Source organism: Phragmites australis, chromosome 5 (genome assembly GCF_958298935.1).
Source record: "Phragmites australis chromosome 5, lpPhrAust1.1, whole genome shotgun sequence".
Taxonomy (NCBI): Eukaryota; Viridiplantae; Streptophyta; class Magnoliopsida; order Poales; family Poaceae; genus Phragmites; species Phragmites australis.
This window is the reverse complement of record NC_084925.1, coordinates 6,930,365-6,941,628: the sequence shown is the minus strand read 5'-3', so window position 1 is coordinate 6,941,628 and position 11,264 is coordinate 6,930,365. Positions and strand designations below refer to the sequence as shown.

Here is an 11,264-nt window from a genome sequence, read left to right as displayed (position 1 = left end):
ATTCGGCCAGTGCCAGATGAGAGTTCTCGACCTGGAGCATGATCTCCTTTGTTAAGTCAACCGTCGAGTTCACCCAATCCTTACCGGTTAGGGTAGCCAGATCTGTGGTGAGAGGGCGCATGAGGGCCTCTTGTAGAAGGAGGATCATCTTAGCAGTTGCTGATTTAAAACGGCCAAGCTCTTGTTGATAATTGGGAGACTGTATGACCAGAGCTCCGACAAGGGAGGGAGGTGGTGTGTCCGCGTGAGGCTGACCATTACCTACCACCGGGGCTAGAGGACCCCAACCATTTGCAAAGTTGTCGTCATGATGACCCAGATCATCACCCCTGTTTCTGATAGCGAAAACTTCTCTTGGGTAATCTCCGCTAGAGGAGGTGTTTAGATCCATCATAGATGCTTAATCGGATTGCTTCCGGATTGGTATCTTGACAATCCATATTGTCAGAAGTTGCAGGAATCGATCTCGACTTGCTGTGAATCGGACATTCACAGTTGTCTTGGTAACTGCGTAGCTCGAACTCGATGCTGTAATATTTGGCGCATTGATCCATAAAATGACTTACCTAGTCACTTGAATCGTCGGCAGAAAGTTAATAGCCGAAATCTACCCGATCGATCACCAATTCACTGGGAAGAGAGGTAAAGTTGTCATAGAATCTCTCATCCAAAAAACCATTTTTCGGTGAAGCTTTGGGCGATGTCAACGGCATGTCGTGTGCAGACTCTTCAACACCTTTTGTCATGATCCATATGGACGGTGCCAGCTGTTGACAATTGGTAAAATACCGATCTAATGAATTTATTGAAGAATAGGGGATGTTTTGAGTAGAATATTCATAAAGGAAATACACAGGGGTTTTTAGACATCTCCGGACCTCCCTGAGAATAATAACCCAACATCATATTTATCTTGTATTGATCTAAACCTGTTATAAGGGGGTGTAGTTAGTCTAAATGGATCTAAACCTAGTTGGCGACTTCTTTTTTAGCTTATGTTGGCTTGTATGGGTTTGTGGAACTTGTATCGCTTGTAATGACTTGTGGTGGCTCTTCTTCCGCAGGGCCCGTCGATTCCGTACATATATTGAGGTGTGGTACGTTCTCTGAACTTTTCGTTCATATTCTTAGAGATAGACTTTTCTAGTTATGGGACGTCTTTGATATATACGGATAATTTTCTTTCTTACAGGATCCCCTTTTCAAAGATAAAAATATACTTTGAAAATTACAGAAAGCCCTACTATACTCCGATACAGTGACTATCTATTATTCATCATAAATATATTTACATGTGTCGGACAACGGATAAACAAAAAACACCCCCAAACGCAACCTACTTCGCAGTTTACAAAATACATTATAACTTGTTTAGTTTGCCTTTGCTCTAGGCCTGTAGCTCCCGAGACCACATTTCCTCTTCTACAACTCATCCTTTTTTTAGAAAATGGATAAAAACATCTGGCTTTTTGCATCCAAAGATGCATACAGCCAACAAATTATTACAACTCCTAACAAGAGTAGCCCACATAACACCAAAAAAACATCAAGAAGCTTGCAATCTGTAACTACAAGACCATCCATGTTTGGCGAAGAGCTCCAATGCCACCACCTCCAACATATGACTGACCGACAAAAAATCTTCCCTCAAATCCTCCCTGTGAAGTAGTCTCCAGAACCTTAGCCAGTAAGTGCCTCTGAAAAGTACCTGCATGAATGACATTATTGATTTTTTATGAAACACTATATCATTACGACAGAGCCAAATAGCCCAGAACATAGCTGATATCCCCACTAAGATTCTTCTCTTTTTCTCTGCTCCTATCTCCCGTAACCAAGTACCGATCAAATGTGACATGTTCCCCGGTTTCTTAATCCCTAAGGCTATTCTGATTATATACCAGATAGTCTTAGCTAAAGAACATTCAAAAAAGAGGTGCTGGATAGATTCATCATGATTACAAAAGGCACACTCGAGACTGCCCTTCCAGTTTCTTTTGGCCAGGTTATCTTTGGTCAAAATCACCCCATGACCTATGTACCAAATGAAAAATTTTATTTTTAACGGGAGCTTTAGTTGCCACAGCCTCTTGTTTGGAATACTAATGGGTTGGTTTAGCATTTGTTTGTACATCGACTGGACAGTAAATTGTCCTTTCCCATTCAAATCCCAATTAAAAGTGTCTCTATCATTAGAGAGACGAATATGAACAAGTTGCAACGTCAATTGTTGCCATTCAATCAACTTATTTCCTATTATCGGTCTACGAAAGGATAAATTAAGAAGTATGCTTCTCATTACTTCTGCTACTGTGGCCTGTTTATGTCTCACAACCTGATACAAAAGGGGATAAAGATGGCTTAGTGGGCTTTTACCCAGCCAAATATCGTTCCAAAATCGAGTTTGCTTCCCATTCTGTACATGAAAAGAACCCCAATTGAGGAATTCATTCTTAATTTTCATAAGGCCAGCCCAGAATTGTGAATCTCCTGGCTTTCCTTGGACTTGCGTGAGCGTTTTGGAACCAAGATACTTATTCCTGAGCATTTGTTGCCAAACCCCATCCTCATTAAGCAGCTTGAAAAGCCATTTGCTTCGTAGGCAGATATTCTTTACCGAAAGGTTGGTAATTCCCAAACCCCCTTGGTCCTTGTGTAGGCAGAGAATATCCCAACATGTAAGTCTATATTTTTTCTTGTGATTGTCTCCTTGCCAAAAAAACCTGGACCGTAGATAATCCAGTCTTTTGAGGACTCCCCGAGGGATCTCAAAGAAAGACATCATGAAAATTGGGAGGCTACTGAGGACTGAGTTAAGGAGTACTAATCGGCCTCCAGCTGACATCATCTTTCCTTTCCAACCGCTCAATCTCCTTTCGAATCTATTTTCAACCTCCTTCCAATCACTATTTCTTAATTTGTGATGATGTATTGGAATACCCAGGTATTTAAAAGGGTATGTCTTCGTATTACACCCAAATAACTGAGTATATTGGAGTTCACATTCCTTTGCCAAACCAAAGCAAAAAAGCTCACTCTTGTGGAAGTTTATTTTCAACCCTGAGAGCTGCTCAAACACACAAAGGATGAGTTTCATATTCTTAGCCTGTTCCAAATTATGTTCCATGAAAATGATGGTGTCATCCGCATATTGTAGAATAGACAGACCATCATCTACTAAATGTGGGACCAAGCCTGTTATTTGGCCCTCCATTTTGGCTCTTGATATTAATATTGCAAGCATATCTGCTACAATATTAAAAAGGATGGGTGATAGGGGGTCACCCTGCCTTAAACCTTTATGTGTTTGAAAGTAGGGGCCCACCTCATCATTGATCTTAATTCCTACATGTCCTCCCGACACAATATTTTGGATCCACTCACACCATTTTGTGGAGAATCCTTTCATTCGAAGAGTTTGTTGTAAAAACGGCCATTTCACTTTATTGTAGGCCTTCTCAAAATCAAGTTTCAAAATCACACCATTTTGTTTCTTCCTATGTAATTCATGGATGGTCTCATGTAAAATAATCACACCCTCCATAATGTTTCTTCCTGGCATGAAGGCAGTTTGTGAAGGTTTTATTACCTTCTCTATCGCAGCCCCAATCCGGTTAGTGACCACCTTGGTGAATATCTTAAAGCTGACATTTAACAGACATATAGGACGGTACTGTTGAATCTTTAAAGCCTCTTGAATTTTTGGGACAAGAGTTATGACCCCAAAATTAAGGCTATAGATGGCCAAATTTCCATGGTGAAAATCAGAGAACAAAGCCATAAGGTCACCTTTGATGACTTCCAAAAAACCTGATAAAATTCAGCAGGGAAGCCATCAGGGCCCGGTGCTTTATTATGCTCCATCTGAAATATTGCATACTTCACCTCTTGTTCATCAAAGGGTGATGTAAGCATGTCATTCTCTTCTTCACTAACTTGGGGTATATCATGTATGTATGACTCGTCCATCGCAAAAGTATTATGCTCCGACTTACCAAATAACCCCTTATAAAATTTTGTGATATACTTCTTGAGGTCAATTTCCCAAATGAAACTGCCATTCTCATCTTCAAGTTTGTATATCCGCTACTTTCGGTGTTTGCCGTTAGATACGAGTTGGAAATATTTAGAATTGTTATCCCCCTCAAGTAGCTCTTTCACTTTGGCACGCTGGTACCACTTAAGCTCTTCTTCTCGCAGTAAATGTGCGAGCCTCTCATTGAGGTAATGCTTAAAGGCCACCTCAGGAGGTGTTAAAGGATTTATTTCCGCCTTTTTGTCTAGCTCATCAATTTTATTTGTCAACTGTTTCTTTTCTTTCTTTAAAGTTCCAGCTGTATGTTTTGCCCAACCCCTCAAATATTGTCTAAGGGATCGGATTTTGAATTGCCATTTTTCGATGGAATTAGTACCCCTATGCTCACCAAGCCAGATGTTGGCAACCATCTCATAGAAACCATCACGAATTAACCATCCCAATTCAAATTTGAATTGAGGCTGATTTCCGAATTGGAAGGGAGCTCCTGTATTAAGCAATAACGGAGTATGATCCGATCTTGACCTGTCCAATGCTTCTACTGAGACCTTCGGATATTTAGCTTCCCACTCCGTACTCATTAGAATCCTATCAAGTTTTTCATATGTTGGAGGATTAAGGTTATTTGCCCATGTATATCGGCGCCCCTTCATAACAATCTCCCATAAATCAACTGTGTCAATTACAGCATTGAATAAATGAGGCCAACGTGGATCAAAATTATCATTATTCTTATCCTCTGGCTTCCGCATGATGTTGAAATCCCCCCCCCCCCCCCCGATTAATATTGGGTAGGTTTCAGCAGTACAAACGTGAGCCAATTCTGATAGGAAGGCGGACTTAAGGTCCTCTTGGGCCGGTCCATATACCGCTAATAAAGCCCATGTGAAGCCATCCTCTTTGTTCTTTAGAACAGTATAAAAATCTCCTTCCACGATAGAGCCAATGTCAAATATTCTTGCATTGACTCCAACTAGCATACCCCCAGATCTCCCTCTTGGAGGCATTATATGCCACATGTACTCAAGGCCACCACATAGGTGTCTAAGGGCTGAAGCATGAAAATCGCTTCTACCTGTCTCCATAATTGCAATGAAGTCAATATGTTGTTCTTTTACAGTATTCGAAAGAAAACTATGTTTAGCCAAGTTACCAAGACCTCTGCTATTCCAGAAGATACCTTTCATGAGATTACTAATTTTGAAGGAGTATTGGGTTTTTTGGATTGGCGGTTTATCTTGCCCTTTTTATTTGAAGAATTAATCTTCTTCTTCCTTGGTACCGCATTTAGATCATAGCATATTTGATCCAAACCCTCATCATCGAGGGCCTCAGTAAAATCACGGCATATGTGACTGAGGTGCGCATCAAAACCATCCAACTCATCGTCCTCCTCAACATCACCAACACAGCTACGAATCTTAGAAGAAAGGTTATTGCTCTTAGACAAAGAGTTTTTAGCAGCAACTGAAAGGCGATCTACTTCTATGTTTTTAATAGAAATAACAGACTGCAAGATATCACTATTATTTCTACCCATCGAAACACCTAAGTTTGATATATTGGATTTAAGATTGTGTAAAGGCATAGAAATAAAGGAGTTGTTAGACATACCATCCTCTAAGTTCCTTTTTGCCGTCAGGATCTTTGCCTTTGCCAGAATATGCTCATCCCCCAAAGCTGTTGTCCTCCTGCTAGTCCTTCTGTTAGAATTATCCTCCCCAGGAATGATTGCTAGATTAAGCACCCCCTGGGTACTCACAGTTTGCACCTTTGACTTATTCCTCAAATCTGAAATCATATCAATTCCAACCACAGAGTCAAGTGCCTGCAGCGCCTCCGCCATTCCCCTATTAGATATATTTGCGCGAATTCCGTTCTGCTTGGAGAGGTTCTGAAGCACAAATCTTGGAAGACCAGAAAAAGCATTTGAGCTATTTGCTCTGTACGAGTGATCGCCCATCTCAACAAGATCCTGATGATTTAGGGAAGAGAGAGGCTCTGGGCAGTGCACAATTGCAGGAGCTGCCGCATTGCATAAGCTTTCAACAGGCAAAGAAACAGATTTCTCAACAGGCACCCTCGAAGAAGAAGCCTGCAGCAGCAATTTCTTTGCATCTTGAAAGCCTGAAACTTCAGAGGACCCGAACGGAGGCAGCACGGAAGAGTTTTCAGGCAGACCACACCCTAGCATGCACCAATCAAAGGAAACATCAACCCATCCAGCTGTTTCTGCCGATTTTAAAGGAATCACAGTCTCCGTCTCCCTGAGCGCCAAGGCCTGAGCGTCACCCCGGCCAACAATTTCCACCAACAACTCAGCCGGCCAGCAAGCAGTCAACACCTTCTTAGCGATTTGAACCACAGAATCTTCAGACGACTGAACCACAGAATCTTCAGAGGACTGCAAAGGATCTTCAGCCAACGCCTGAGCCGTTCCAACCTCCCTGAGTTCCAAGACTTGTGCATCCCTCCGGCGGCCCACGTCCGAAAGCAGCTCGGACGGCCAGCACACCGGCATCTCTATAACCACGCCCAGATTACCACCAAGATCTCCACACCCCACAGCCAAATGCACAAGAGGCTCTGTCAACCCAAAGGCAGGTGAAGAAACTACCGCATGCTTAAGACACTCCTCCTGCATTGCACTGTCACCATATGGTTTTTCCTCAGGAAGAGCCTCAGAAGAACTTCCCTGATTCTCCTTTCCCTTGGCCGTCTTGTATCCACGGTCACCATGAAGATTATCCTCCACGTCCTGCTGGGTATCTCCGTCATTACCCAGCCCTCCATCTGAAACACCATCAGTTTTAGCCGATGGAAGGACTTTGTCCACCTTAAAGAAAATTTCATAGACCGCATCATCAACAATAATATCAGTGGCATCCGGGATTTTATTAACATCAGTAACTGCCACACAAATACGGACTACCCTCGTCTTTCTTAGATAAACCATATCAACCTTTTGAGTTGCTCCCAAAATTGAGCCGACAGCCCAAAAAGGCAAAAAAGATCGGATTTCGAACGGGACTCCATACACATTAACCCAGACATGCTGAAGAAATTGGCAAGGTTCAATCTTCTGGTTCCATTCCTCAAAAACCATCACTCCCTCCGCATTGCATGTCCTAATTTCTTTTATAGCCACCATACACTGCAATTCAACATAGCAAAGGAAAGGAACAATATATTCCCCAATACCATGCTCTTCAACTACCCACTGCCACTTGACAGGAATGAGACGAGCCAACTCATCCTGGGGGTGGAATAGGGGCAAAGCAGCATCTCAGCCTTACAGTATATGACAACCATGTGCTGCAATGAAAATTGTGAGAGATTCTAAGTGAAATTTCTATGATTTACGAGAACAACATTTTTCAGATTAAGAATGAATTGGAATAAAACATGGACTGACCGGTTCTATATTCGTTTGGAGCTCATCACCGTCCAAAAATTCTATGAATTTCATCGCAAAAAAACAGCAATCATTCGGCACCACTTGTTTAGTCAAGACAAAGATATGACTTTTCCATCTATTGATCTCAACAAAATCACCAGGTCTGTCCTCCTGTGACAGGCTATTGAGCCTTGGAACAATCCTACAAACAACAGCTCGCGCTCCTGCTGGCGCAGAAGCTGGCTCGAATCGCGCCGCCGTCCGCATCGGTGTTGATCGTGGCTGCCGCCGGCGCCACGGCGCTTGGGGTCGGGTGCTGCTGCGCCTTCTTGCTTCACCGCCGTAGCTGGTAATTATTTAAGATTACTGCAGCAACGACATATTTTATGCTTTAGCTATTAGATTTAAAGATCATCTTGTTTCCGGCCGTTGTATTATTGGTGGCAAAATCTTACTACAATCTGTAGAAGTTCTCATGGCTATCATTCGCGGGTCTAAGCAGCCGTGCCAGGAAGTAATGTTGCCTCTTGGGCAAGAGTTGCCATGACAGATAGGGGCGGATCTAGAAAACCAAGTCATGGATATCATCTCCTACTTTAAATCCACAGTCCCAAGATTTTTATCAAAGATATGTGATTTCCATGATGTGATATGTAAAAGTATAGCCACTGAAGGATGGGTCATGCCGGACGTGATTCCTCTGCAGTCGGCTGCAGAGGATTCTTATGGGGTCACGCCTAATAATGCATCTGGTTGTTGTGTGCATCGAATTATATATAAGGTTATCTTCAGTAGATATTTTTAAATTTTAATCTTTATAATATTATTATAGCATTCTCTAATACTATTATAACATTATCTATTTTTTATCTCTAATAACTACATATTTCCTACATTCTATTATACTCCTCTTTTCTTTAAACCCACCGTCATCCACTCGCTACAGTGATACCGCTCCTCCTAATGATCGACAAAGTTACCATTCCCATGTGCTACAGTGATAGACGCCGGCATCACTGGAGTACATTGTGGGCTGCTGAGCGGCAAAATCGCCAGCAAAGTGATGCAGCATCCGTTTGCCGGCGTTGCTGGAGCTGGCCTAAGAAACAATATGAACTATCTCAATTATTTGATGTCCAGATACAACACGGATATGGTTATAATTTTCCCGCAAGACAACAATTTCTTCGGTTTCTAAATTCCTAATCTCATCTGGCATTGAAAAAACATGGATAAATGGTTTAAATCTTCCCATTGAAATGTTGCAATATGCGCACCTGAAGTCGAGTTCGGCGAGCAGTACATAACAAAAAGTGAGAACACTCTAGGTAGGCCCTCCTTTGGGACAAGGCGGGTCTGCTAGTTTGGTCGGATTTTTTCTTATCATGAGTAGCTCTTGTTTTGCTCTCTTTGTCCTAGGTTGTTTGTTTTGCCTTTGCTTCGGTGTGCTCCTGCCAACTCATTTTTTTTTTGGTTGGCGTAGCGTGTGTTAGGCCCTGTTTGTTTCAGATTATAAAAGTTGAATTGTGATCAAAATTCAAAAGCTGAAACAAACGGCTGGATTGTAAAAGCTGGATTCTGATCACAATCCAAAAGCTGAAACAAACAGCTGGTTGAAAAAGCTGGATTGTTACAATCCAATACACAGATTGTAACAATCCAGCAATCTGCATTCCACCAGATTCTAACAATCCACAATCCAGCTTTTTACAATCCAGATTTTACAATCTAGCTTCTTACAATCCACAATCTATAAGCTGCTTTTCACAATCTACAGCTGAAACAAACAGGACCTTAGGCCCTGTTTGTTTCAGTTGTAGATGGTGAAAAGCAGCTTATGGATTGTGGATTGTAAGAAGCTGGATTGTAAAATCTGGATTGAAAAAGCTGGATTATGGATTGTTACAATCTGGTGGAAGGCAGATTGCTGGATTATTACAATCTGTTTTTCAACTAGCTGTTTGTTTCAGCTTTTGGATTATGATCAGAATCTAGTTTTTACAATCCAGCTGTTTGTTTCAGCTTTTGGATTTTGATCACAATCCAGCTTTTATAATCTGAAACAAACAGAGCCTTAGCATGTTGGTATGTAAACTATCTTCTTTTTAATAAAATATGTATATCGCACGTCTTCGGAAAAAAAAGAACGGCTCTAGAGACAACAGATCCATTCAGTTTAGTTTCAACTTATGTTCCTTTGTTATTCGAAGCTGACAAAGACCTCATTTGGGATAGCTTCTTGGACACCTTTTGATGAAAAAAAATCAAATAGCTACCCCAAACGGCACGCTTCTCCTATGCTTCTCATGAATTCAATTTTGGAACATCCCCTAGGTACACCTAAAACGCAGAAGTAGTTGAAACCGAGCTTTTCTCGACCGCAATGGGCATTTGCGGGCTAAAAAAAATAGATTGTCCTAAAGGGGGTCAAAGTTGTATAGATTCTTATGCAAAACTCATACTTATGATAATTTTTTACACCCTTAGTTGAGTCGAGGAACCGAGGTGTATATTGCACGTTTTCGAAAGAAAAAAAAGAGCAGTTACAAAGCAACAACAGACTTATTCAGTTATTTAGTTTAGTTTCAACTTATGTTCCTTTGTTGATCATTACATGATCGTTGGAAGCTGACAAATGCCTCATTTGGGATAACTTTTTGGACAGCTTTTGATGGAAAAAAAATCAAATAGATATCCCCAAACGGCGCGTTTCTCCCCTGCTTCTCACGAACTCGATTCTGGAACGTCCCCTGGTAAACCTAAAACGCAGAAGCAGTTGAAACCGAGCTTCTCTCGGCCACAATGGGTATTTGCAGGCTAAAAGAATAGACTGCCCCAAAGGGGACCAAAGCTGAATAGATTCTTATGCCGATCTCATACTTATGATAATTTTTTGCCTTAGTTGATCTGAGGAACTGATGTTTTAAACATATCGTAGTTATTTTCACTTAAACAACTCTTTAATACATTAACCTGTAATTGAGCCGGTGTCGTGGATGCTGCTCCTTGCACCTTCCTCATCAGGATGGGAACAACGCACCTGTAGATCTTTCGCTTGAGTATTGCGATAATACTCGATTCATATTGAAATTTAGGGTATGTTTATTTTAGATCAGAATTATAATAAATTAGCTTATTTGTTCTGAGCTGAAACAAAGAGCTAACTTATTTGTTCAGATTATTATAAACTGAAGTTCAGATTATAATAATCTAATAAATTGTAAAAAAGAGTTTATTTCGATCTTTTACTGTACTATCCATTAAATTTAAGGAGAATTACTTGTCAATATCACTCCTCCCACCCTACATCCGAATCCCCAACCTCTATTAAATGTATTACAGATTTTTACCAATAATCTAGACACTAATAATTTAGGTTAACAAACAGCTCACAGTTTATCATAATACAACTTATTATAATCCACCATCTATAATCCGCTTATTATAATCCTAAACTGAAACAAACAAATCTAAATATATAATTCTTGTTCTGTGGATGCTATCGGATCGGACATGAACTTATAAATGTCATTCGACAAGTTGGAATTCATTTAGCAACCGTTTTTTCTGGTACAGTGAAGCCTGACGATTAGGGATATAAGTGGATATCTAATGTGTCGTTTTAAGTCGCTACTTTAGTTCATTTTAATCGCTACTTTATATGGTAAAAGTACATATTTAGTTCAACTAAATGAGTTTTAAATTGACCTAATAAAAAACAAAACTTACATCCTACTTACCACAGATGTTGGCCACTATATCCCTGGACCCCGATGCATACCTTGTGAGCTGACCGAACCGGGAAAAATCCCTTGGGATCGAAGTGTCGAG

The 11,264-nt window shown here is 40.9% G+C and overlaps 1 pseudogene; it reads right to left on the bottom strand.

The window, feature by feature from the left end:
• Positions 1 to 1,201: 1,201 nt before the first annotated feature.
• On the bottom strand, positions 1,202 to 7,142 carry LOC133917786 (uncharacterized; annotated as a pseudogene).
• Between the last annotated feature and the right edge of the window lie 4,122 nt (positions 7,143 to 11,264).